Below are 25,635 nucleotides of genomic sequence, written 5' to 3'. Positions count from 1 at the left end.
TCTGGACTCTAAATTTATTCATATATTGGTATAAGTATTAATCAGACAAATTCATAAAGAGCAAATGGGTAATAATTTTGAATGCTGTATTTGAAACACAGTATGCAAATAATAGTAGGTGCCATATAATTGAGAATTGGTTTGAGTCAGAACAGGCTACCAAAGTATAACAGCAAGAAATGGAGGATGACATTCAGAATCCATTAGTTATTGGCTGCCTAGTGTCAGACATAGTGAACAATTCAATAGTAATTAAAATTGCAAAAATGGAAAGATCAAAACAAGCAAATTGCCATTAATATTCTGTCATCTGGGAAAAACTTCTTTAAGGGGCTACACAGTAATTATATAGTATAGACAGACATTGGATAAAGCATTTAGTGTCTATAGTTTCAGTAACCTTTCATTATTATGAATGATGCCAAAGTATGGATGTATAGCTGGCTGTAATATAAGCGAAATAGACTCCTTTCTTTATGCCAATCATGCCTTCTGTTCCCCAAAGTATAAACAAGCCCAGATGCATAGACACTGAGTCCTCTGTAATATTTTTAGCTTGCTGCTAATTAGAGTATGATTCAGTACAATGCAATCATTTCAGCAATGTTCCACACATCAAGTAGTATTTCTTATTAGGGCCAGGACTATTAAGGCTAATCATTGCTGTAGATGTTCAGCTGTAATTGTTGGAATATACAAGATCTGCAATGTGCATAACTGAGCAGAATATGAACAGTGTCCTGCAGGGGGCATCAGAGCAGATGTATGTTTAGTATAAATAGAATAGGAACTTCCTGATGATTTTTAAATTATCATGCCCAATGCCCTGATTGGCTCAACAAGAGACTTCCTGCTTTTTGAATACACTTTTTCCTTCTTGCCTCCAGAACAACTGGACAACAGAAGATTGACTGCAGCTAGATAGATAGTTGAGTCTCTGTTTTTCTCTTCCTATACATAGTTGCTTCTCATCATAGGTAAAAGTATTCTATTTTTTAAGCAGTCTGATGCTCTGCTCTTGCTTCATATTCAAATTCTGCCAACACTAATAAGCCCTTTGAGAACCCCTGTAGCTTTGTTTTTTCTGTGATATTCCTTGCAGGGTTATATTTTGATATATATTTCACTCACTTTGTAATATGCCCAACCATACAAAACCTCCTGGACTTATTATCCGGCATTAGAAATAAACAGGGTATGTTCTTTAAAGTCCACGTAAAGACATTAGTTTACCTTTCAGTCTTTTAAATGTACATTCAAGTCATAATGTCTTCTTGTTTCTGGTGCTGTTACTATATATGCTTCACATTAGCAAGCATGTAAAGTTGATTGTTTTCTTTTGGGTTGGGTCTACATGTGTCCTTCCATTAGTATGTGCTAATCTGCTAGTAGAACACATTTCTATTAAAACTGTGTAGCCAGTGGAAGCTATGCCTTGCTTCCCATTTGGAGATCCATACCAACTTACATTATTCTCTCCTTCTCCATTTTATCCTCACCAGAACCCTATGAAGAAGGTTAGGCTGAGAGAATCTGGCTGCCCCAAGATCATCCATTGTGTTTCCATGGCATGTGCAGGGATTTTGACCTGGATTTCCCAAATATTAGTTTGATACTCTTAATTACTACCCCACTCTGGCTATTCTGTTGAATGCAATATAGTTCTTATCTGAGGCAGGTCCTAATTTTGCTAGTGGGAGAAAAATGTAACAGGATCCACCTGAGTCTTCTGGGACCAAGCAAGCTGAAGTTTCCACACAAGCTCCCAAGTGTGGCTCTTTCTGTACAGGTTATGTATATGACTGGTCTCCCAAAGCTGATCTGCCCCTACTTATCAGTTTCCACAAACAATAAGAGAAAAGAAATGCACAGGGATTGCATTCTGAAATACCTCAGCCAAAAATATGTACCAAATCACTGTTTTGTTATCATGGTTTTCCAGAAGAGTCTTCAGATTTTCAAACCACTTGCCTGTCTCCCTTCCTTCCAATTGAATCAGGAGGTGAACGCTCCCAACCAATCACCTTTGTAGAGGAATTTCTTCAGAGGAGTCTATGCTGAGCTGAGTGATCAGACTACTTAATGTACAGCTTCAAATGTATATGAATAACTTCTTCTTGGTGGTTCTTTAGGATCAAAAAAAAAGGCAGAGGGAGCAAGAGCCCTTTCCTTCACCCATGCCACCCTCCTCAACAGTATCAGCTTCGATGGCTTTAAAATAACATTCTTAGAGCTGATCAAAGCAGTGAACTCCGAGACAACTAATAAACAAACATATCATGTAAATTAGACTTCAGACTCCCACACACACCAGCCTTCTTTTCTTTGTGAAAGAGAAAGACATATAAGAACAGGAAAGAAAGGGAAATGCAGAATTTTCAGTGGAAAGGTTATAAAAAGGTCAGTCACTCACTGTACGTATATTTTTAAATGATGCAGAGATTATTGTTTTTTTTTAAATTTAGTGGCTGGTGCCATCCCTCTTCACCCTGAAATCAATTGAAAGAAGTACACCTGTGCTGAAAGATACCTGGTTTGAGGATTCTACAAAGAGGCTGAATCAAACCTTTTTGTTCATTATGCTTGAACTTTCGGGCTTCTTTAGAGTGGAATAAGGACTATGTTCTGTGCAAATTTGGTGTCATTATCTTTAAAAACAGCTGGCACAGACACTCATATTGGTTCCCCTTTGAAAAGAATGGTCCTGAAATTCTTAAACCAGAAAAAAAGCCCAAACATGTAACCATGGTAAAGGCTCCCTACTGGATCCAACATTACAACTTTTTTGTCAGTGCACACTCCTGTGAATCATAGCAAGTTCAAGCAGGTTAAAATCCTGAAATGGTTTCAGCTCTTTTGTATTGCTTTTTCTACTGAATTCCTTCTTAATCAAACTGATGGACATCAAAGCCACTCAATCATCCTGTCCAAAGACAATGAAAAGAGCACTGAGATGCAGTCACCTGCAACAGTGTGGGTGAGTCCTGGGCCCATGGGAGGGGGTGGGTGGGCAATGCCCTGCAATCACCTTGTTCTTGGACAATGATTGAGGCCCAGGGATGGGGCCACTTGCAATAGTGTGGCAGAAAGGTCAGTTGTCCTCTGAGATCATGTAATGCATGTGGTGGTGGATGACTGCTTCCTGGGACCTCCAAAAAGCACTTTCAGTTTCATGGAGGTGGTCAAAATAAGGAAAATATGCTCAAGCCTCTGTAGGGTGTAACATAATGTAAAATTGAATATTAATATTTGTTATAATAAAAACCCAAGGCTTAAAATATAACCTCATTAATATGCAAGTGTACATTCATAGGAATGCTTCCCTTGACCAGATGCATTTTGGCATGTCTGCCTTTATCAGTAGTCTTCTCCATTAAGGATGCAATCAAGCTATATGTAGTGTTCCTCTCCCCCCCCCCATCTCTTGTGCTGCAGTCTGTCTGAGGTTCTGTGTACATTTGATGAGGATTAAAACACTGCATGAAATCAAACAAGGAATGGATTTCATTGATAGAAGCAGTGCAAACCTGCATATGGAGGAAGAGAACAGTCTATAGGAGAGTGATGGTATTGACTTCCCTATGGATCCTCCCTTCACTGCTGTAACACAAGCATCAAATGAGATGGCACTTGGAACTGGAGCTCAAGAACAGATTTCAAGTCCTTGCAGGGGAGATAGAATTAGCATCAAGGGTAGAGGAAGAACTTAAAAGTCAAGGACAGAATGAATAGGGCATGGGGATAGTAGGAGGTATTCGAAGGAAAAGGAAAGTGTTCTTAATTAGTGACTCTCTGCTGAGAGGGATGGAACAGAATGTGGCTTGGTCTCACACCCTGTTTCGAGAGGTGTGTTGCTTGCCAGGGACAAAGATTAAAGATATTACCAACAGGATGCCAAAGCTGATAAAACCTATAGATCCCTACTCATTTGTGATGGTCTACATGGGAATGAATGACATGGCCATCAACATAATTGTGCATATTAAAACTGACTATGAAGATCTTGGGAGGCCGCTGAAATGAATGGGGCACAAGTGGTTTTCTTTTTGATCTTGCCTGTCAGGGAAAGATAAATGAATAAAGGGCTGAAGATAATGGAGTTAAACGACTGGCTGCATTGGTCATGCTGAATTCTGAGACCATGGGGTAAGTTTTTAGGAGAAGGCCTGAAAGCACGGGGTGGACTTTAGTTATCCAAGTTGGGGTAGAATGTGTTTGGCAGGAATCTGGGGGGATTCATCAGGAGAACTTTAAACTGGTCACAAGCAGAAGGAGATGTCCAATATAGGGATTTTAAGGAAGAAGAGCAAATACTGATAGCCTGCCTTGGAAGGATGGGTCAAATAGAACCAAGGTTAAGAGCCTTCAGGTGCTGCCTGTATACCGATCCCCAAAGCAAAAATGCTTGCAAATAAGACTACTACATAATATTCTAAGAGTAGGTCTGGGCTGTACATATCTGAGGAACCACCTATCACCTTATGCCCCCTGCAGGGCCTTGCATTCAGCGGGTATGAATCTGCTGGTGGTCCCCAGCCCATGAGAAGTATGCCTGGCTTCAACCAGGGCCAGGGCCTTTCGGTCATGACCCTGACCTAGTGGAATGAGCTCCCAGAAGAGCTAAAGGCCCTGGAAGATGGAGCTCTCTCACCAGGCATTTGGTTAAGGGTGAGTGGCAATAAGATTGAGGGGCCGTACTCAGTTTGGCTGGGATATCAGGCTCTTCTTCTATTACATTTTCTCTCCTGAGGTGCCGGAAGGGGGAGTTGTCAAACAGATGGGGGGAAGGTAATGTCATCAGATGTAGAATGGTTTTAAGTTGGGGGTGGTTTATATTTTATTGTGGGGTTTTAATATTGTAACCCGCTATTAGCCAGGTTGCTGGGAGTGGTGAGTAATAAATCTATTAGTAATAATAATAGTCTATTTTATGAAAGTAACCTGAGTAAGGTGATATGAACTAGACTAGATGAACAGCCTATAATCAGAATCCATTAATAAGTAACTGAACTTGAGTGGAATAAAACAAGGGTCCCCGGTATTTTTAAGGCTGTGGGCACCTTTGGAATTCTGACACAGCATCATGGATGTACAAAATGGCTGCCACAGAAGTCAGAGTCAGCAACAAAATGTTGCTGTGGCTTAATTTCTGTTACACAGTAACAATCCTTGCGCTGTGGTAACAGCTGCTGCCAAAATAGCTTTTCTAAAAATCTGCACAGCCAATCCAATCTCCAATGGCCAATCAGAAGCCTTGCTGTTCAAAGACTCACCTGGTCTTCCCTACTATTTTAATATACTTTATGGACACCAGTAAAGGTGCAGATGGGTCCCAAGATACCCATGGAATAAAATATTGGGAGAGCTGGATTTAAATGGCTTCCCCCATGTTTGTGTAAAATAGTCCAGACTGAAAGATAGAGAAAAGCAAAACCAGAGATCTGAAAAGTACATTTTTTCCCATAGTGATTTGAGTAGTAATCTTGACCAAAATAATTTAGAGATGGCTTATTTCTTATCCAAAGAATTAAATGTAGACCTCAAACTGTATTTCTGTTCTTGTTTTTAAAGAGTACTGCAAGAAAATATTGCTTAACATTTACTATTGCAAATGGCCAAAGGACCAGATAAGATGCCTAAGCAATATTTTGGGAAATATGCGTAAATGACATATTATGTGTTCTCCAGAGAAGAATGAAGAGTGTTTAAATAAATAGTGCCTATATGGAAAAATGTCTGAAAACGGGAGTCCTGCTGACATGTAAAGTAACAATATTCCTCATGGTCTAGCTTCATACATTCAGTCACATTTTTCAGGGGGAAGGGGCGTCCAAAGATTGATCCTACATATAGGAAATAGTTTTTAGTTACCAATGTACAAAGTTCAGGTAAGAAAACTTGTTATCTTAATCTTACCAACCAGATCAATCCGTAACAACAAGTGCTTTGTCTTGATATAGAGCTGTCTAGTTTATTTGCTATCCTTTAGGTGAGTGGTATTAATTATGCTTAGAATCGATACAGTAACTAGACAGAAAGCAGGATACCATTTGTTCTGGAACTGCCAATAGTCACCAAAAGTGCTAGCATAGATCATCCAATTCCAAGCACTGATACTAGATGTGCACATAATAGCCATTACAGGATATGGCCAAGAACCCAGCTACCTCAGTTATTACCAACAAAGTGGATCAATTTAAGCAATGTTCTTAATTGTTTTCAGTGCTAAATGCCATACTTCAGCAGTCTTTCAATGTGTTCTGTTGGAAGATAAATCCAGCAGGTAACTTTAGGACAAGTTCTCTTTTTCAACCACACTGAGCAAAACCTGTACAAATTTATTATGAGTTCAATTAAATTGATGAAAATCTTTATGCAGCTAAAATCTTTATGCAGCTAAGGGTTGTTTATTTGGAAATTTGTGCAATACACTTTCAGTGTGAAAGACCAAAGAAGTAAAAGCCAACCAAATGCAAATCTATGGTGTTCTAAGTTCTTGGAGTCTTATTTTGTACTCATGGGAGCAAGAAATATCCAGTTGAGTCAATCAGGACATAGCAGGAGATTTAAAAATATCAAGAGTTTCTGTCTACAGGAGTTCCTGTATACACCCCTCCGCATAGTAAAAAAAAACAAAACAGATGTCCTCAGACAGACACAGTTCAAGATCTCTTTGAGGAGGTGTTAATCTCCAGTTAACAGATAACAGATGGTGGCTATCAAAACCATGTGTCCCTGTTTGTGCCATGCATTCTCTTTCCAACTCCTCCCAGGACCCCTTACCCCTTTTATTTAGACACTCATGGTTACAGACCGCTACCACTCTAAAAGCTTTCATGGATAACCCTGAAACTATGCAACCAACTCAGAGCAACTAAGATAATTTGAATAAAGAATTTAACTTTAAATTTTATCAGTCCTTTTACTCTTGGCTAAGTAGATATGGACAAAATTGAGAGGGTTCAGAGGAGAACAACGAGAATGATCAGGGGCCTGGGGACCAAGCCCCATGATGAAAGGTTGAGGGATTTGTTGATGTTCAGCCTGGAGATGAGGTTGAGAGGGGTCAAGGTTGCAGTCTATACATATTAGAAAGATTGTCAAGAGCAGGGCAGGGAAAGGTTCCAGTTGGCAGCAGAGGACAGGACCCGCAGTAATGGGTTTAAACTACATGGAGAATGATATCAGCTAGGCATCAGGAAAAATAATTTCACAGCCAGAGTACAACAAAATCAGAGTCCAGTAGTGCCTTTAAGAAGAGCCTCTTGTGGCGCAGAGTGGTAAGGCAGCAGTCATGCAGTCTGAAAGCTCTACCCATGAGGCTGGGAGTTCAGTTCCAGCAGCCGGCTCGAGGTTGGCTCAGCCTTCCATCCTTCCAAGGTCGGTAAAATGAGTACCCAGCTTGCTGGGGGGTAAACGGTAATGACTGGGGAAGGCACTGGCAAACCACCCCGTATTGAGTCTGCCATGAAAACGCTAGAAGGCGTCACCCCAAGGGTCAGACATGACCTGGTGCTTGCACAGGGGATACCTTTACCTTTACCTTTAGCGCCTTTAAGACCAACAAAGATTTATTCAAGGTATGAGCTTTCAAGTGCAGGCATTCTTAAACTGAGTAGTTAAGCAGTGGAATTGACTGCCTAAGGAGGCTGTGAGTTACCCCTCACTGGCAGTCTTCAAGCAGCGGCTGGACAGGTACTTTTCTTGGATTCTCTAGGCTGATCCTGCATTGAGTAGGGGGTTGGACTAGATTCCTGTATGGCCCCTTCCAACTCTATCATTCTATGGTCCTAGGTTTCAAACTAGACATTACTTTTTATTTTTTAGAATTGTATACAAGTGCATTAAAGTGTTAACAAGGCCACACATCAATGGCAGGGATTTTTTTCTTTTTTAAAAAATGTGCAGGAACGAATGGATCTTGCCATCCCCATGTATACTAGTTTTCTTGAGAGAAAACAACACAGGAGGAGAAATTTACCGATTTTTCCCTCCACATTAACAGATATTCCACATGGAGCAGAAAAATCAGCTGAATAACTACCCCCCCCCCCAGCAGGATTGCCCAAGTAAGTGTAAAAAATTGACTCTAGCAAAACAATTGGCTCTAAGCAAAACATAACAATAGATCAACTTAGGTCATCTTTTGTTCCATTGCTTCTAAGAAAATTTAAGTATTTTTTCTTCTTATTTATATGTAGTTTTGCCAAACATTTTAATTGATTCATTTATTTTACAGTCAGCCTTTTCACTGAGATTCAAGGGTATTTTAATGCCATACTTGGACTAGGGATGAGGATCTGTTGTACTCTTAAGTTTTGAAGAAAGTTGGATCTGGATTCTCTTCCTCTATATAGGCTGTAAACAAAAAATAAGGTTAATTTAGCAGATGTCAGCTTCATGACATTCATAATGGCTACCAAGTATTGAATGGCCAAGGGGATTAAATCATTTTCTCTGACTGGGGGAGAAGTTTATTAAGTATGTTTTACACCCACCATCTATTTTGGGTTGGGTGAGGATCTCTGAGTTGAGAGAATTTTATGGCAATGACATCTGCCCTTTCAGCTAATGTTTGAAATTCCTCAGGTTGTTTTCCCCTGAAACTGAGCTGGACAGAGATTAAACCATTTAGATTAACTCACATGCATTCTTATTGGGATGGGGCACTTTCTTCCCAGTCTAATTACTGGCTTTAAGTTATTGCAACCCCCACAGTTAAACTGGGGCAATTTCTTAGTGCCATTGCATGTTTTACATCTTGTATATGCTAGAGTTTTAAGACCATCCTTACTCAGTGTTGTCAGACAAGATAAAGGGTTGGTTTGAAAACCAATGTCAGCAAACTAAGAGAGAAGTGCAAATCACCCAAGAATATTTTGAGCATTTTAATTCAACCATTAATCTGCATAAATTGTTCTTGAAGAAAGTAAATTGTTCTTCCAGAAAAAAACAAACAAACATTGTAGTGATAAATTCTAGCACCTTATGGTAGCATCTTGCAACAATGACCCTAGGACTTCCTGGGCCATGGTTTGTGATTCTGTTGTTCCTGTTAGGGCTCTATACTCTTGTATTCCAGCTGAGATTAATATACAAGACTGGTGTCAATTAAAATCTTTTTGAGCAGGTTGATGCTCTGAACTGGTTTGAAATAATATTTCAAATAATATTTACTCCCATGAAAATACTCATCATGGAAATAAAGGCAGTATGACCTATATGAGATCCTACATGTCAGGATGTGAATCCTCAAAACAATTAATCAATTCTGAAAGCATTAATCATCCATAAAGGAATGAGCAAAGAAGAAGAGGCAGGGTTCAATGCCTCACCATTCCCTCTTGGATGCTTTATTACTGTAGTATAGATCACACCTAATTTATTTTATGGAAAATGCTTATAGATATCTAGACCAGAAATCTGCTGAAGCTAGAGCTCCAGGTGCTGAGTACAAGAGTCTTATCATCATTCTTGGGTGCATATGAGGTCTGCCTGGACTGGGACCTGTGAGCAAATCATCCTTGTCAGTCAAATGATTTCTGCCCTTGTGTGAACTCTGAAGGAACTTTTCATCACAATGGCAGTAAATTCTTGATTTTAACTAGGTGTATCTGTTTCTTTTATTTATTTAGTACACCCAGAGGTGTAATGCCCCATTAGACATTGTTACTGCATTTCAACAGAAATAACGTATCAAATGATTTTTCCCCTATCAGACTGTGATATCGTCCGTTTCACACCAGGATTACATTTTAAATGGGAAAGTGGTGGATTCATTTTTGATGTTCCTTCTTATAATCAGTAGTGACAAACAGGTCATTAAAAAATTGCTTGCTGGACTGAATATCCTGTCATTTAACACCACTCTTTGGAAAGAGAATACGATGGTTCACAGAGATCATTAAAAGAGCCACCAATATTTCACACCTCAGTAAGAAACTGGGGGAATAAGAATGAAGACTCTTCAGTTTCATAAATGTGTAAGAGGCTTAGAAGAAATGGAAGGCATGAACTGGAAATAATAAGAAAGGGTTTTCCCCCCTTTGACATTATACAATATAATTATTTTAATCCCCCATAAAGGGTTTAAGGATTCACAGAACTAGCAGTAATACACTTGAAGCAGTTTCGGGTGGGTAGCCTTGTTGTTCTGCAGTAGAAGAGGAAGATTTGAGTCCAGAAGCACCTTCAAGACCAGCAAGATTTCTAAGGTAAAAATTTTGAGAATCAAAGGTCTGATGAAGAGAGCTTTGATCCTTGGAAGTTTATATCCTGGAAATTACATTGGTCTTTAAGGTGGTGCCTGAAATAGAATTTTGGACCACACCTAGTGTGGTCCAAAATCCTTTCAATGACCATCAATTTCAACAGATTGTGGATCAAACTTCCAGAAATTCCTAGACGTGTATAGGTATGCTAAGGTGTTAAAATATTCATTGGGATAAATGTAAACACAACTGCCTCTCTGCTCATGTCCCCCAGAAAGAACTACACTGTCCAACAGGCTGGTGATCTCTGACTACAAGGAAGCATGTCTGGCCTCAACCAGAGACAGGGCTTTCTCTGTCCTGGCCCTCACTTGGTGGAATGAGCTCCCAGAGGAGAACAGGGACCTGCTAGAGCTAGCACAGTTCAACAGGCCTGCAAAATAGAGCTCTTCTACCATGCTTTTGGTTCAGGCCAATGAAATAGCACCCTCAGAACCCCTTTCCCACCACCAGATATGCCAGATACAGCACAAGGCAACCCCAAGTCCAGCCACACATCTATCAAGTTACATTCTCCATCTATGTGGTTAACAGTTAAACATATATAAGGTCCATGTTTGAGTTCAACTACTTTGTACTGTACCATGAATTCTTAATATACCGCCCTGAGCCACAAGGGAAGGCAATATAAAAATATAATAAAATAAATAACCACGTTGAACTGCAGAAAATGAGGACTGTCTGTGAAGCCCTTAAAATCTGTTTGAAGAAGGGAACTGTACTAAGCCCCCTCCCCACAACTGCACCATACGTATTAGATATTGAAAATTTTAATTGCAGCTATAGGGCCAGAGACGGAAATTATACATAGGGCCCTTTTGCACATGGTATTTCCAATCACATTGAGACATATGCATGGAAGTAGCTCCTGTCCGCATTGTGTTTGGGGCAAAATGTTTTCAGATCATGATCTGATCTCTTAAATATATTTGATCTTGTTCATTATAACGGCTTTTTAGCTATTATGTTTTTACAGTTGAGTGTTCCGGATGAAAGTGCAAAATGAAGTGGGCTTTTATTGTTAAATGCATCTCTCTTTTTTGCAGGTTTTTGTATAAAGGCCACCTCTTAATTATACACAAAAGAGAACTATTGCATCTTAAAGGAGATTGGGTCAAAGTGGTTCAGCAACATAAAAGAAGGTGTTAAAAGATGTGAAGACATATCTTCTATAGTACTTAAAAAGCAAGCAAATGAGAGTGAACAAAACAACACATTACTTTGTACCATTCTCCACGAAACACATTCATTGCACCAGTTCAGTGTCAGCTGGATGAGTGAAGAATTCCTTTACTGAGGATGCCTGTTTGACAGGAAACCACATCTATCAATGGGTTAATTCATCCACTTCCCTGTAGAGTCTTAATGTCATTGTGCTAGGTCATAGGCAACCTTAGAGAAGAGTAAAAGGCTGGAAACACAAATCCTCAGGCCATGGTGAATCCAGTGGCAATCCCAGGCAAAGGTCAAGTCTGATCCAATAGTTAATCACTGCACCATATAATGAAATCCAGCAAGTTACATGGGTAGACAGATCCTGGGATCATCACAGTCATGGAACCATTTACTTTGTCTGGCTTACCATAAATCTGAAGTTTACCAAGAACCTGTTTTGTTGGCCACATACTAGAGGTAAGATACATCTGCCACAAATGAAGGAAACAGTGAGGCAAGATAGGTGTAAAAATTGACACGCCTTGATCTTCAGTGTGTCCAAGCATATGTCTAATCTTTGTCCTTTTAAATCCTCTTAACATTATAATTGGCCTATTGAGTCAGCTTCTACAAGATAGTCAGAGGGTTTATTGATTGTACCTTGTACCAACTGGGTTCCTAAATGAATTTTTCTTTCCAAAATGTTTAACTAAGCTTTGCACCAATTATATTCTGAAACTAGAAATTAACCACGCTGTAGAAAAAAAATAAAGCGGGCTCTAAAGATTTGGGAGGAAGAATAAAGGAAAGGAACGTAGAAGAGGGAAGGAGGGATATGAGGGAGAAAGGAGGGCAAGTTGTGGGTGAAGGAATGGATAGAAGGGAGAAAGAAAAGGAGAAAGGGAGAAAGAAAGGAAGGATGAAAGAGAGCAAGTGAGAGGGAGAGAGAGAGAGGCAGGAAGGAGATAGAGAAACACAGGAAGGAAGGAAGGAAGGAAGGAAGGAAGGAAGGAAGGAAGGAAGGAAGGAAGGAAGGAAGGAAGGAAGGAAGGAAGGAAGGAAGGAAAGTAGGTGGAATGGATGGGTGTGTGTGAAGGGTCCGTGGGGGTTGGGGGGAATCAGAGGGGAGACTCAAATTGGGAGAGGGAAGTGGGGGGAAGAGCACGTGGTAGAGAGGGGTGGGTGCGTGGCTGTTTGTGGTGGGGGAAATGGCGGTAGATCGTGGGGGCGACTTGGGAGGTGGACGTGGGAAGCGTGCGGTGAGTGGCTCGGTGTGTGGGGGGTGAAGCAGCAGCAGAGCAGCGGCAGTTTGCGGGGGTGACTTGGGGGCGGGCGGCAGAAGAGCTTACCTGGCATGTAGGGTGCTTCCTGGCTAGGGCTCCTCCAGCTCATCACGGGGCTGGCTCGTGCGGCCGCTTGCATGCCTGGTGGGCGGCAAAGGGACAGGGCTGGCGCGGCAGGGCTGTTCGTTTGCCAGGGCCGAAGGCTCCTGGGGCCAGGCTGGCTGAAGGCAGGTGGGCTGGCTTGACAGGGGTGCAAAGGCCCCCCCCAGGTGCTGCCTCCACCTGCTGCCATCCCGACCATGCTGCCCATGATGGGCTGTTGACTGTGGCAGCAGCGGGTAAGCTGAGTCATAAACACGGGGGCAAGGGGTGGCTTGTGGCCACCCCCGGGATAGGTCCCGGCTTCGGTGGTGGGAAAAGAGCAGGGCCGCCGCATCTTTGATGCGGCGGCCCTGCTCCTTTCCCAGTGGAGAAGCATCTTCTGGCGACGCCCTAACCCTCCAGTGGATGCCGGGGCAAGTAGGCAAGCGGCCAATCAGGAGCCGAGCTGCGCACAGCTCCTGATTGGCCGTTTGGCCCCAGAGAGACACTCGGAGGGCCCAACTGGGACTCACCCCGCCCCTTTTATCATGGACTCACCCCGCCCCTTTCTCCACCCACATTGCCCTTACGGCTTTATTTCTACCGCTCCACAGGAGCGGTTTACAGATGTGGTCACCAATACTCAGGAAGTTGTAAATAAAGTTATTAATGAATGAGAAAGCAAAGCATTTTCATGAGACTGGCTACAATTAAGTTACCAAAGGGAAGGAATACTGACATTTTTAAGAACCACTTGTCACTCTTTATTTGTCCAGGCTGATTATAAAGGTAACATTCAGATTCAGTAACGTGGTATACTTGCTACTGATTTCCACTGCCTATTTAAATCTTTTAATTTATCTCAATGACATATATCAAAGTGATTCTGGGACACAAAAAAATCATAACATTCCTCCCCCAATGAACTAAATAATAAGATTACTAATACAATGCATTCAGACAGATAGCTAAAAAGATATAAATTATAATTATGTCAAAACAATTATTGTTTCCTGGGATTAATTTTAGCATGCATGTTGACACTTCGTTATTCAAAAAAGCTGATAAAAAAAATTGGACCAGCCACCCTAATTCTTTAGCAAGAAAAAAGATAGCCTCTGCTAGATAGCTTTAGATAGGGAAACAACATTATAGTTAAGTGAAATATCCATCTCCATTTTTCATTACAGGTGTTTAGTTTGATTAAATAAATCTTAGTAGCCATAAATAAAGTAGCAAATAAAAAGAGGGGAGGGCTTACATCAGTGTTAGATGGTGTATGGATGGGTTACTGCTGGTTTTAAAATTCTATTCAAGATTATTATTACTGCATCCTACATCAGAGGACTTCAATTTGATAATTCTTTTTTGTTTGTTTTCTGCCATTGTCCCAGCAGACTTATGGCAATAGGATAGGGTCAATAGAAGATGATAATTCAATAAAATAATTTCTATTCAAACCTGATAATATTTTTGTGGAAGGTAGACTCTTGCTGGCAGCTGTCCTTGCTTGCTGCCACTCCAGTCAGATGAGGACATGAGGAAAATCCAGAAATGGCAGAGAGTAGCACTAAGGGGCTTTCCGCACCGGGATCCTTGTAGCAAATTGTTTGCTGAACGAAAAATCACCATTTAAAATAGTGCAATTCGTCATTATGCATACCTGACTTTGTAGTGGAATCCAGTTGCGTTTCTATCGTTTCCCACAAGCTTCCGGTCTCAGCAAAAATCGCTAGAAAGGAAGCGCTATTGCCGAGCTCGTCCCGCCCCTGGCCGTCAAGCAGCCAATGGGCAGCCGTTAGCATGCTCCCAAACAGCCCCTTTCCCTTTAAGAAAGGTTTAAAAAAAAAAACACACACCCATTGCAACGAATATGTGTTGATTCGTTGCAACGGAGAGACCCATCAGCTGGCAGGTGTGTTTGAGCTGTCGTTTCATCGTTGCCACGCTCCCCCCAAGTGAACCCCCCCCCTCACGGGCCCGATTTTCGGCCGAAAACAGTGTAAAAAATAAAGGGGAAATACATCAGCAAACGGGCTTCTCTGTTGTTTGTGCTTAGTGACTAAACAGCTCTGGGGAGGGACTGAAGCCGGGGAAGCCTCTAAACAGGCTTGCTGGTGGGTTGAACTTCGCTCGCTCGGAGAAAAAAAATGGCGATCGCTTCGCCGGAAGATCAGAGGAGAGAGCCAGGGGGAGGGACTTTGTAGAAACCACAACAATGGTAACGCACAGAACTTTCCCGCTAGTGTTGCAGATTGGTTGCAGGAGTGTAGCACTTTCCAGAGGGTGAATCCACTTTTGGGGATTTCCCTGAAAGCGCTACAAGGAAGCGCTTTTTGCGGATCGGTTTCAGGTGTGTGGCAGATTGTCAACGACGTTGTGCATAATGGCAAATCAGTAGCGTTTTCAATTGGCAACCATTGTGCGATTTTGAAGGCGTGCGAAAAGCCCCTAAGAATTACCAGGAATTCTACAGTAAAACCAGTGTTTCTGGTGATTCCTAAAGCTATCCTACAACACTCCTGAACTTTCCAGAAGTGACATAGTGGTACATACAGTGTCATCATTCCCATGTACCCACCTGTGATGACCCATCCCCAGCTGGGCTGGAGACAGCTTGTTTCCCAGGCTGGACTGGAGATGCTTGCTCAGCTTGTTCCATCCTGACTTTGTAGCTGTGCTGTTATCAGTCCTAGATGGAGATCAATAACACAGCAGAGAAATGTTTGCAAAGGTTTAACCAGCAGCTGCAAAGCCAAAATCTGTCAATTACTTGAGTAGGGGACAGACAGGTAGCATAGTTGTAAGTGGTCCAGAAGTCAAGGACAGGAGGTAGCCATCAAAGTCACAGCCAATCTGAGTCAAGAATCAGTCAGGACTTGGGTGCATGAATATGGCAGCAGTCTCACTTGTTGAACTCAGACTAAGCACTCAGTGCCTCAGCCTCAAATAGACATGGCCAGAGAACAAGGACAGCACCTGCAAAAACTCATGGAGGGAGTCTAGGACTTTCAGAACTCATCCTGAAAGGTTTCAGGTGTATCCTCCAGCCTTTAGTGGTAACAAGCAGCCAGCTGGGAACTTCTTATGGGACTTAAATACTGTCTCTGCCTTTGCTGTGAGAGGTTTGCCATTCTTCCATGGCTCCCTCCAGCCCACGTCTTATCGGCTGGGGCTTGGCTGGGGCTCCTCTTCTTCCTTCTCTACCTCACCACCAGTCTCCACAGGCTGACTCCTGACATCCCCCCCCCCAAATCTCTCACCAGTTGTCAGGTGCAGCCTCTTTCCACAGCTGGACACAGCACAGCTTGGCAACCCCACTAGCTAACCACCAGTTCAGATCAAGGCTTCCTCCTCTGTGGAAATTTGGTAGCTACAATAAAGTTACCAAGTTGTTTTTGTTTGATTTTTTTACCTTCTTTCTGACCTCCTCTTCATGATTCTTAATATTCTCCATGAATGAAAATTAAATTAAATTAAAATTATTTAGGCATACACATTGCAAGTATAAAATAATCTGAACTTCATTAGGGAATGGCAAGATAAATGTAATATATAGAAGAGAATATTTGGGCTCTGAAACCTTTCAACACTGTCATCAACAATCCACATATTTTGGCTGGCCTTTTTTTTTGTAGCTGCTACTTTCCCAAATCCCACAATGTATCAGATGACTGGGATAAGGATACTGGGTTGTTATTTTACTTTATACCAGGGGTGAGAGACATCCAGAAGAATAAGTTCTGTGAATATACTAGAGATTTAGAAGGAGTAAAGACTGTCTATCTTCTTAGCAGAATTTTCAATTCCCTCTCCATTGCCCTTCAAACTTGGATAAAGACTGGAGTTTCACAGGTAGGACAATGCTTGATTTCCATCAAGAGAGAATGAACATGTATGGTGGAAATCTGAGATTGCACTGGACAGCCTGCCCCATGCATGAATTCAACATAACATGAGGACAGAGCCTACCTGAATGAAAAGTGTATGAAAATAGGCTTTCTGCATATTACTATAATCTCAAAGTGCACTGTGTTTTTAAAGTTTATTTTAATGTATTTTAACAGTTTGATACCTTGAGATCTCTAACTGGGAAGAATGGTAGGATGCAAATGCTTTAAATAAATTGATAAAGAAAACTTCAACATATATTCTACCAATCTCCCTGGAGCAAAGCAAAGGACCCCACATAAGATTTTATCACAGACCTACGCTTCTGTGGTCTTAGAGTGAAAGAAAGGTTTCATGATCTTAGAGTGAAAGAAAGGTTGAGTGACAACAAGAGGACATATTAACAATTTCTTCTCTATTTCTGCACAGAACAAATACCAAACTCCAACAAAAAAAATGTGTAGAAAAATGCTTTGCTAACCAGTTCAGAAAAGGTACCTGGAAGCACTAACACAGGTGTAAAAAAGAAAAATGTTGTGAAAAATGCTCCTTCCCTCAAGTTAGCTGAAAACAGGGGACGTATCTCTGTTCCTGTCTTTGCACCAGTGTATTTTAACAGATTGTAGTATCTAGAGGCAGTTTTTAAAGGGCCTGCAAAATCCTGCTGTAGTTGAGACAAACCGACGTTGCTGCTGCTGTTGACATATTGAAAAGAAGAAACAGCACAACTTTCCATACAGCTTATCCACCTGCCAGATGGTTCTTTGCTTGAAGGTAATACAAATGGCATTGGGAATTTTAATGAGGTCCTTTAGGCACTGGTATCAGATCCACACATTACAGTGCAATCCTATGTAAAACAACTCCAGTCTAAACCCATAGAAACCATGTAACCATAGAAACGCTGTCTGAAAATAACCTTCTATCAGCTGCTTCTGTTTTGCTAACTCTTTCCTATCTTAGACTCCTGTGATCTGGCCATGCTGATCTATGCTTTTGTGACTTTGAGATTGGATCTATGCTGGGCAGCTCTTGAAGACGACTCAGAAACTGTAGCTGGTCTAAAAAAATGGCAGGCCAATTGTTGTCAGAGGCAATACAAAGGGAAAATATGTGACCCATTTTGAAACAGCTACATTGATTGACTGTTTCCGAGTTCAGTTCAATATGCTGGCTGTGATCTTTAAATCCCTTCATAGCCTGGGGATCAAAGATATGAAAAACAATCTCTTCCTATATATTTCCATATGCAAACAATGGTCTTCAGGCTGCCCCTGCTGTCTGTTGTCCCATTTAGTGTGGCATGCCTGGCATTAATCATAGCCGGGATCTTCCCACTGCACTCTCACTCTGTGTAATGGGTTCCCTGGAGGTGAGGGAAGCCCTATTCTTGGTGTCCTTCAGGACATGCCATAAGGCCTATTTGCTTGCCAGGGCTTTTGATAATGTATGTGAACAAGAGGCATCATTTTGAGTTGGAAGACATTCACTTTCCCTTGGTATAGGTGCTCACAAAGGATCCAATCCAGTGATGCAGTTAGGTAATTTGAGACTCTGGACAATGATATTGGGGGAGGGGGCGGCTTTTGGAAGTTAAAGTATACTTCAAGTCCAAGCTATAGTTTCATGACCAGGTTTGCTGGATCGTGGAAATTTGGTTGATGTCGTTTACTTGGATTTTAGTAAAGCTTTTGATAAGCTTCCCCATGATGTTCTGATGGATAAATTGAAGGACTGCAATCTGGATTTTCAGATAGTTAGGTGGATAGGGAATTGGTTAGAGAACCGCACTCAAAGAGTTGTTGTCGATGGTTTTTCATCAGACTGGAGGGGTACCTCAGGGCTCGGGGCTCGGTCCGGTACTTTTTAACATATTTATTAATGATCTAGATGAAGGGGTGGAGGGACTATTCATCAAGTTTGCAGGTGACACCAAATTGGGAGGACTGGCAAATACTCCGGAAGATAGAGACAGAATTCAACGAGATCTGAACACAATGGACAAATGAGAACAAGATGCAATTTAATAAAGATAAATGTAAAGTTCTGCATCTGGGTCAGAAAAATGAAAAGCATGCCTACAGGATGGGGAAGACATTTCTAGGTAACACTGTGTGTGAACAAGACCTTGGGGTACTTGTGGATTGTAAACTAAACATGAGCAGGCAGTGTGATGCAGCCGTAAAAAAAGGCAAATGCCATTTTGGGCTGTATCAACAGGGGCATCACATCAAAATCACAAGATGTCATAGTCCCATTGTATATGGCACTGGTCAGACCACACCTGGAGTACAGAGGAGAGCGACGAGGATGATCTGGGGCCAAGGGACCAAACCCTATGAAGATAGGTTGAGGGACTTGGGAATGTTCAGCCTGGAGAAAAAGAGGTTGAGAGGGGACATGATAGCCCTCTTTAAGTATTTGAAAGGTTGTCACTTGGAGGAGGGCAGGATGCTGTTTCCGTTGGCTGCAGAGGAAAGGATGCGCAGTAATGGGTTTAAACTACAAGTACAATGATATAGGTGTCAGGATTGTAGAATCTCTGTCATAAATTAGCCTGAGTTCTTCCATGACAGTTATATTGCTTGGTGCCTGCTTGCCACAGGTCCTATATTCCTGCTAACAATTATAATTGAAATATGTTGTTGTAACTCTTATCACTTGTTGAGGCCTCTCGGCTGGGTCTGGTTTCGCTATCACCCAGTCAAGGCCATGAGAATGTATCACTGTTTTAATTGCATGAGCCTCTTCTCTCCTTCCCCCCTCCCTTGGGAACTTTCAAGTTTTGGGCGGGAGAATTGTGTTGATAAGAAGAAGCAAATCTGTATTCAGGTCAGATTTGACTTCTCCAGTCTTGATGCGTGTAGTACTTCTCAATAAAGCTTTCTTTAATTAAGAAGCTAGTTGTGAGATCTCTTACGTTTGACAATAGGCTAGACATCAGGAAAAGGTTGGATACACAGTTTTCTTGGATGTTTTAGGATGCTTTGGGCTGATCCTGCATTGAGCAAGGGGTTGGACTAGATGGCCTGTATAGCCTCTTCCAACTCTATGATTCTATGATTCTATGATTCTATCTCTTCCCCCCAAACCTGTGTCCTGGAGCCCTGGACTTCATCACCAAAATTCATTCCTGACTACACCACTGATCTAACCCATTGTCCTTCTGGATAAACCATTTTCACTTCTTAGAAGTAGTAGACACTATTCTCAGGCACCCTACAAATGGGAAGGCAGCATAAAGACTACCAAGAATTCCTCTATTTCCTCAGCCTATTATGCAGTGAGTTGACCAAGCTTCATCATTCAAAGGGCAGACTTTGGAAGTTGCACAGAAACAGCAAACCTTACATTGCTTATCTACAGTGTAGCTCCTTGAGTGAAATTCCTTTATGCAATCGGCATTTCATATCTATGAAAGCCTCTCTCTGTAGACCCAAGACATATCTCCTAAATCTTCCCAGTTTTTCTAGGATTTAAAGACATTTATAAATCTGGAGAATATGTTAGAGCTCTTTCAATATTTATGTGTACTCATTGCTTAGGAAATAAAAACCCCAGCTGTTCTTGGGGAAAATATAGGCAATTCTCCTAGCAAGGAAGGTTAAAAAAATAGATAATGAGTTGGAGAATAAAATCACATCTCTTCCAGATGACATTATGTTATTAAGAGGATTGTTCTTTGAAGGCTAGAGTATTCTTTTTTGATGGCAAAATTGTTGTGAATTTACTGTGTTGGATTTTGTCAGCTTTTTGACTGTAACTCCATGAGAAATTAGTAACAAGGCATCTCCGATTATGTTGAAATCATAGCAGAGAAAGGTTTGAAGATGGATGAATGGTCTCGCCTGCACAAATGAAGGTGCTGCTCCTTTATTCAGAACCCTTTTGACAACACATTCCATTCTTATGCCTCGTTGAGAAGCAAAGTGCTTCTTAAAGAAGCATCTGTTCTACAAGATAAAAATGGAATGGAATTATTTCTGCTGCTTTTTTTTTTTTGGCCAGACCAGTAACAGATAGTACTGAACAATAATGAAGCAATATTTTAGAAATGCCCATTCCAGAAAAGCGTTCTTCCCCTCTTTCTGTGTCTTTTTAGATACAGTTTGAGCTACAGTCATCCTTGATCCTACCTGAACATTTGATTTGGGGGTTGAATTTTGCATGATAATATCTTTGTCAATGTCAAGTGAAGTTCGAAAGACTTAGCAGTTTTCATTTGCATGATTTTTGGCATAGAAAATCTGAAGGAAATGTGAACACTTTCATTCTAACCCATGCAGACACAATTTCAATGGCTACCTGATGAATCCAGGATCATGAATGTGAATATGTGGTCGCCTTCTTGACTGCCTTGATGTCATGCCCCTTGAAATGAAAAGACTCCTACTGATTTCAGTGGCCTTTGGAATCAAGTCCAAATATTAAGCTGGTATTATTATGCATAATGGTGTTGAGGGCTCAATTATGTCCCTTGTGAAGCTAGGCAATGCTGGCAGGGAATGGATGAACCTCCCGAGGCCTTCTATTAACGAGCATTGTTTCCTTTCAAAGGATCATTCTTCCATATTTGGAAAGGCAGCAAGATCACCAGAGGGAGCAGCAAAGCCAAGAAACCTTCCACCAAAGGAAGTACAATGATTATCTCTGCAAAACGGCATTTCAGGGAAGCAAAAGAGGGGGGAAACAGTTTATCAGCAAGCTTCTTGGGACTTTGACAAAACCAATAGTAACTTCTCTCCTTCTAGGAAGTGATATATTGAATTAGGCAGAGTGTGTAATGCTCCCTTTTGCTTATAAATCAGGATTAGGATAATCTTTCAGGTTTCTGTTATTAACAGCAGACACTGATGTGTTCAAAATAACGTGCATTCATTAACTTGCTGTCTTCTTAGAGGGGCTTGGAGATCTCCCAGAATTACAACTGATCTCCAGAGTATGGATTACAGAGGTCAGTTCCCCTAGAGAAATCAGCAACTTTGGAGGGTGGACTTTATGGCACTTTAGTCTTCTGGAGCCCCTCCCCGAACTTCATTCTCCCCAGGCTTCAGGAATTCCCCAACACAAAGCAATCTGCCCCAAATATTCTGTGAATTAACCAACTTGATTAGGAGTGTGGACTTCTAATCTGGTGAGCTGGGTTTGATTCCCCACTCCCCCACATGCAGTCAGATGGGTGACCTTGGGCTCACCACAGCACTGACAAAGCTGTTCTGACCAAGCAGTAATATCAGGGCTCTCTCAGCCTCAGCCACTTCACAGGGTGTCTGCTGTAGGGCACTTAGGGGCTTTCCACACAAGGACCAATTTTGCTGAATGTTTGCAGTATGCAGACATTTAATAGATATTTAATAGTGAAATTTCATCATTCCACATACCTTTAATTCTAGTGGAATATTGAAGTCCCAGTAGCGTTGTATTCATTCCCCACATGTTTCCGGTCTCACTGGAATCACAACAAAGGAAGCAATATTTTTCCACACTTCTTCCCACCCCTGGGGGTCAATCAAACAGAACAGCCAATGAACTGTTGGGTCTGTGCTCCCAAAAAGCCCCTTTCCCTTTAAAACTGTTTTTTAAAAAGCCGAAAACACCAGTAGCAACAAATATGTGTTCATTCGTAGCAAGGAATATGTGTTCATTCATTGTCTCAGAAAGACCTTTTTTGCTGGTGTAGGAGCTGGCGCTTAATTGTTTACATGCTCTTCAAGTAAACCCCCCCCCCCATGGGCATGATTTGTGGCCAAAATTACAGGCAGTGTCGAACAGGGGGCTGTATTGTGCTTGGGAACTTTAAAGACACTTGCAGTAGGGAGCTTTGTTTTACTCTTAAGCACTTCTGTGGATGGACTTCAGCCAGAGAAGCCTCTGAGAAGCCTTGCTTGTTCGTTGCTTTCCCCGGTCTAAGGAAAAAAAATGGCGATTGCTTCTCCGGAAGTTCAGGGGCGAGAGCGGGGAAGGGACATTCTTTCTACCACTACATTGAGAATGCACATGTCTTTCACTGATGTGTTGCAGCTTGTGCTCAGAAGTATAGCATTTTTTTCAGGAGGAATCCACTTTTCCCGATTTCCCGAAAAGCGCTACAATGAAACGATTTTTGTGGGAGTGTTGCAGGAGTGTTGCAGATTGTGTACGACGTCATGTGGAATGTTGAATTAGTAGCATTTACCAAAGGTAAGACTTATGCTACATTTAAGTCATGCAGAATGGCCCTTAGAGTTCAGGGGCATCTTTAAGACCAACAAAAAAATTTTCAAGGAATGAGTTTTCATGTATATGCACACTTCCACAGATACAATGTTATGGAATGAAAGTAATCAGTTCCAATTTATTGGTAAGAGTGTGAGAATAAAATAACATAAAGATTAACAGGTATAGAAAAAAACAGCAATTCACTTGAGATTGAATTGCATGGGAAACATTTGGCCACAATAAAAATGTAATGTCTCCATTAAGAGAATAATGGGTAAATAGATAGTAAATTGCTGACATCAGTTAGCTGAGTTGTTGCCCTCTTGCTCAGTCTGTCCTCTTCAGCCATGAAAGCATCTTGGGGTATCATTTACTTTGAAGTAAAACATTTGGCTGTCTCTGTTCACAGAACTGAACATATATATATATACTATTTCAAACTACATTGTATTGTACTAGTCAGAGTTACATTACAATCTACTTGTTCAAATCAATTGTTCAAATTAAGAGATAAATTTAAATACAGAGGACAACTGGACTTTCTGAGGACTTGTTGAGAATGAAGGTTAGCATATGTAATGAGGCTAAGAAACCAATGTCCTTGTTGAGTTCTAGAGATCCCATCAGGAAAGCCTATTGTCCTCTGCATTTTAATTTATCTCTTATTTGAAATAATGAATTTGAATAAGTAGATTGTAATTTAAGAAAACCAGATTTCATCTTTCAAGTGGGTCTAATAGGGTCTAATGTGAGGCTGCCCAATGCAGAATTGAATGCAATTGGGTTTTTCTCCATTCCCGCTGTTTTTCGTAGTTTGGGAGTGCCCCTTTCCTTGTCACCATCCTCCCTTCCCCTTCCTTCCTTCCTTCCTTCCTTCCTTCCTTCCTTCCTTCCTTCCTTCCTTCCTTCCTTCCTTCCTTCCTTCCTTCCAAAAGTCTGCCTTTTTTTTAAAAAAGAAAGGGATGATCATGTTACAACACTGTTTCTAAGTCTTGAAAAAGCAGTCCTGCAGTCTTGCATTGCAGTTTGTTTGTTTGTTTGTTTGTTTGTTTGTTTGTTTGTTGGATTTATAGCCTGCCGCTCTTGGAAACTGGCTTGTGGAAGGTCACAACAAACAATCCAGACAATAAAACCCAATAAAATACCCATTAAAACCCCAATTAACTACAATTACAGCAAAACCCAACAGATGGAAAAACCATAACCTTCTTTAAGAAGGAAGGACTTACGAGGACAGCATGGAGGGAGACCAAGCTGTGCAAGATGCCCAGGTGCCAAGGTACCAAGGGCGACCCTACCATCTGCCCTAGCACTGGCCCCTACTGTAAACCTGGTGAAAGAGCTTTGTTTTACAGGCTCTACAGAAAGCAGAAGGCTCTCTGAGGTCCTGCAGTTTTTTAAAATAAAAAATACATTCAGAACCCTTTGGTGGTAAGGGGGGAGGTCATAAAGGGCAATGCATGGTGGGATTAAGCGGCACCATGAAAACAAAGTTGTAAGCACGTTTTTGAGAAAGGGAAGGGAGCAAAGTATGATGGGAGGTTGCCTCTGTCAGACTCAGTGTGGAAAGCATGTTGCAAATTTCAGTCTGTGAAATAAGGAGAAGAAAGCCCAAATGCAGAACTGCTAGTTGACTCCCAGCATCAAAAGGATATTCAAATCAAGTCTAAAACCAGGTATGTGGTAAGGGTCAGAGAACTGACAAACAGAATTTTTTCTCCTTCCCCCCAAGTACTAGAACTCAAGGGCATCTCATGAAACTTATGGGCAGTAAGTTCAGGATGGACAAAAGAAATACTATGTTACACAGAGAGTGATTAAAATGTGGGATTCACTGCCAGAGGATAAAGTGATGACCACATGAATTAACAACTTTAAAGGGAGATTACATTAATGGAGGATAAATCTACAAGCCAGGGTGACTGATGGGCACCTCCACATTCAGAACCTGCATCAAGACCCTGAATCCCAGAGACAAGAGGCAACATCAGTGGAAGGTCTTGGCCTCTATGCCCTATTGTTGGCCATGAAGAGGAATTGATTGGACACTTTGCAACTTAAGGTATAAAATGTATATCTATATCTATCGGCAACTGTAATGCTTCATAGGCCAAATCATCTGACTGTTTTTCCCTCAAAGAGGTGCTTGTACATTTTTGTATTCAGCCTGCAAAAGGGAGCTCTTCCACCAGGCATTTGGTTGAAGTCAACCCAAACCATAGCTTCCAAATAGCCCCCAAGCCCCTCCTACTGCTACCTACCTAGCCCACTGGATCCCAGTAAGAGTTGAGCTGAGGTTCCTTTACAGTTTCATCATTCTCTAATGTTACTGTTTTTATCATGTTAAGGTTATTGTTGTTATAATGTTACTGCTGTTATCATATGTTGTTACCATATGTTATCTGTATCTTTTTCCTGTTTCCTGTAAACCGCACTGAGCCTCCAGGGAACCATTGTGAACGTGATCTGGAAATTATGGAATAGACATAGTGATCATACATGGTAACTAGCCAATAAGTGGTTATACAAATGGATTTTTACCTATACAAACTGAACCATTTAAAAAACTGCAAAGAACTGTTTTTTCTTCCTCAGAACTATTCTTCAGAACTATTAAGAGAATCTAAGGCTAACATAATGGTTTGAAAGGGTATTTTTATAAGAAGATGAATTGATATTTATATGCCACTTTTCTCTACTAGGATTATCAAAGCAGCTTACAATTGCTTTCCCTTTTTTCTCTCACAACAGACACC

The sequence above is a fragment of the Paroedura picta genome, chromosome 4 (assembly GCF_049243985.1).
Source record: "Paroedura picta isolate Pp20150507F chromosome 4, Ppicta_v3.0, whole genome shotgun sequence".
NCBI lineage: Eukaryota > Metazoa > Chordata > Lepidosauria > Squamata > Gekkonidae > Paroedura > Paroedura picta.
The sequence above is the reverse complement of the archived record's forward strand: the minus strand, read 5'-3'. Positions refer to the sequence as shown.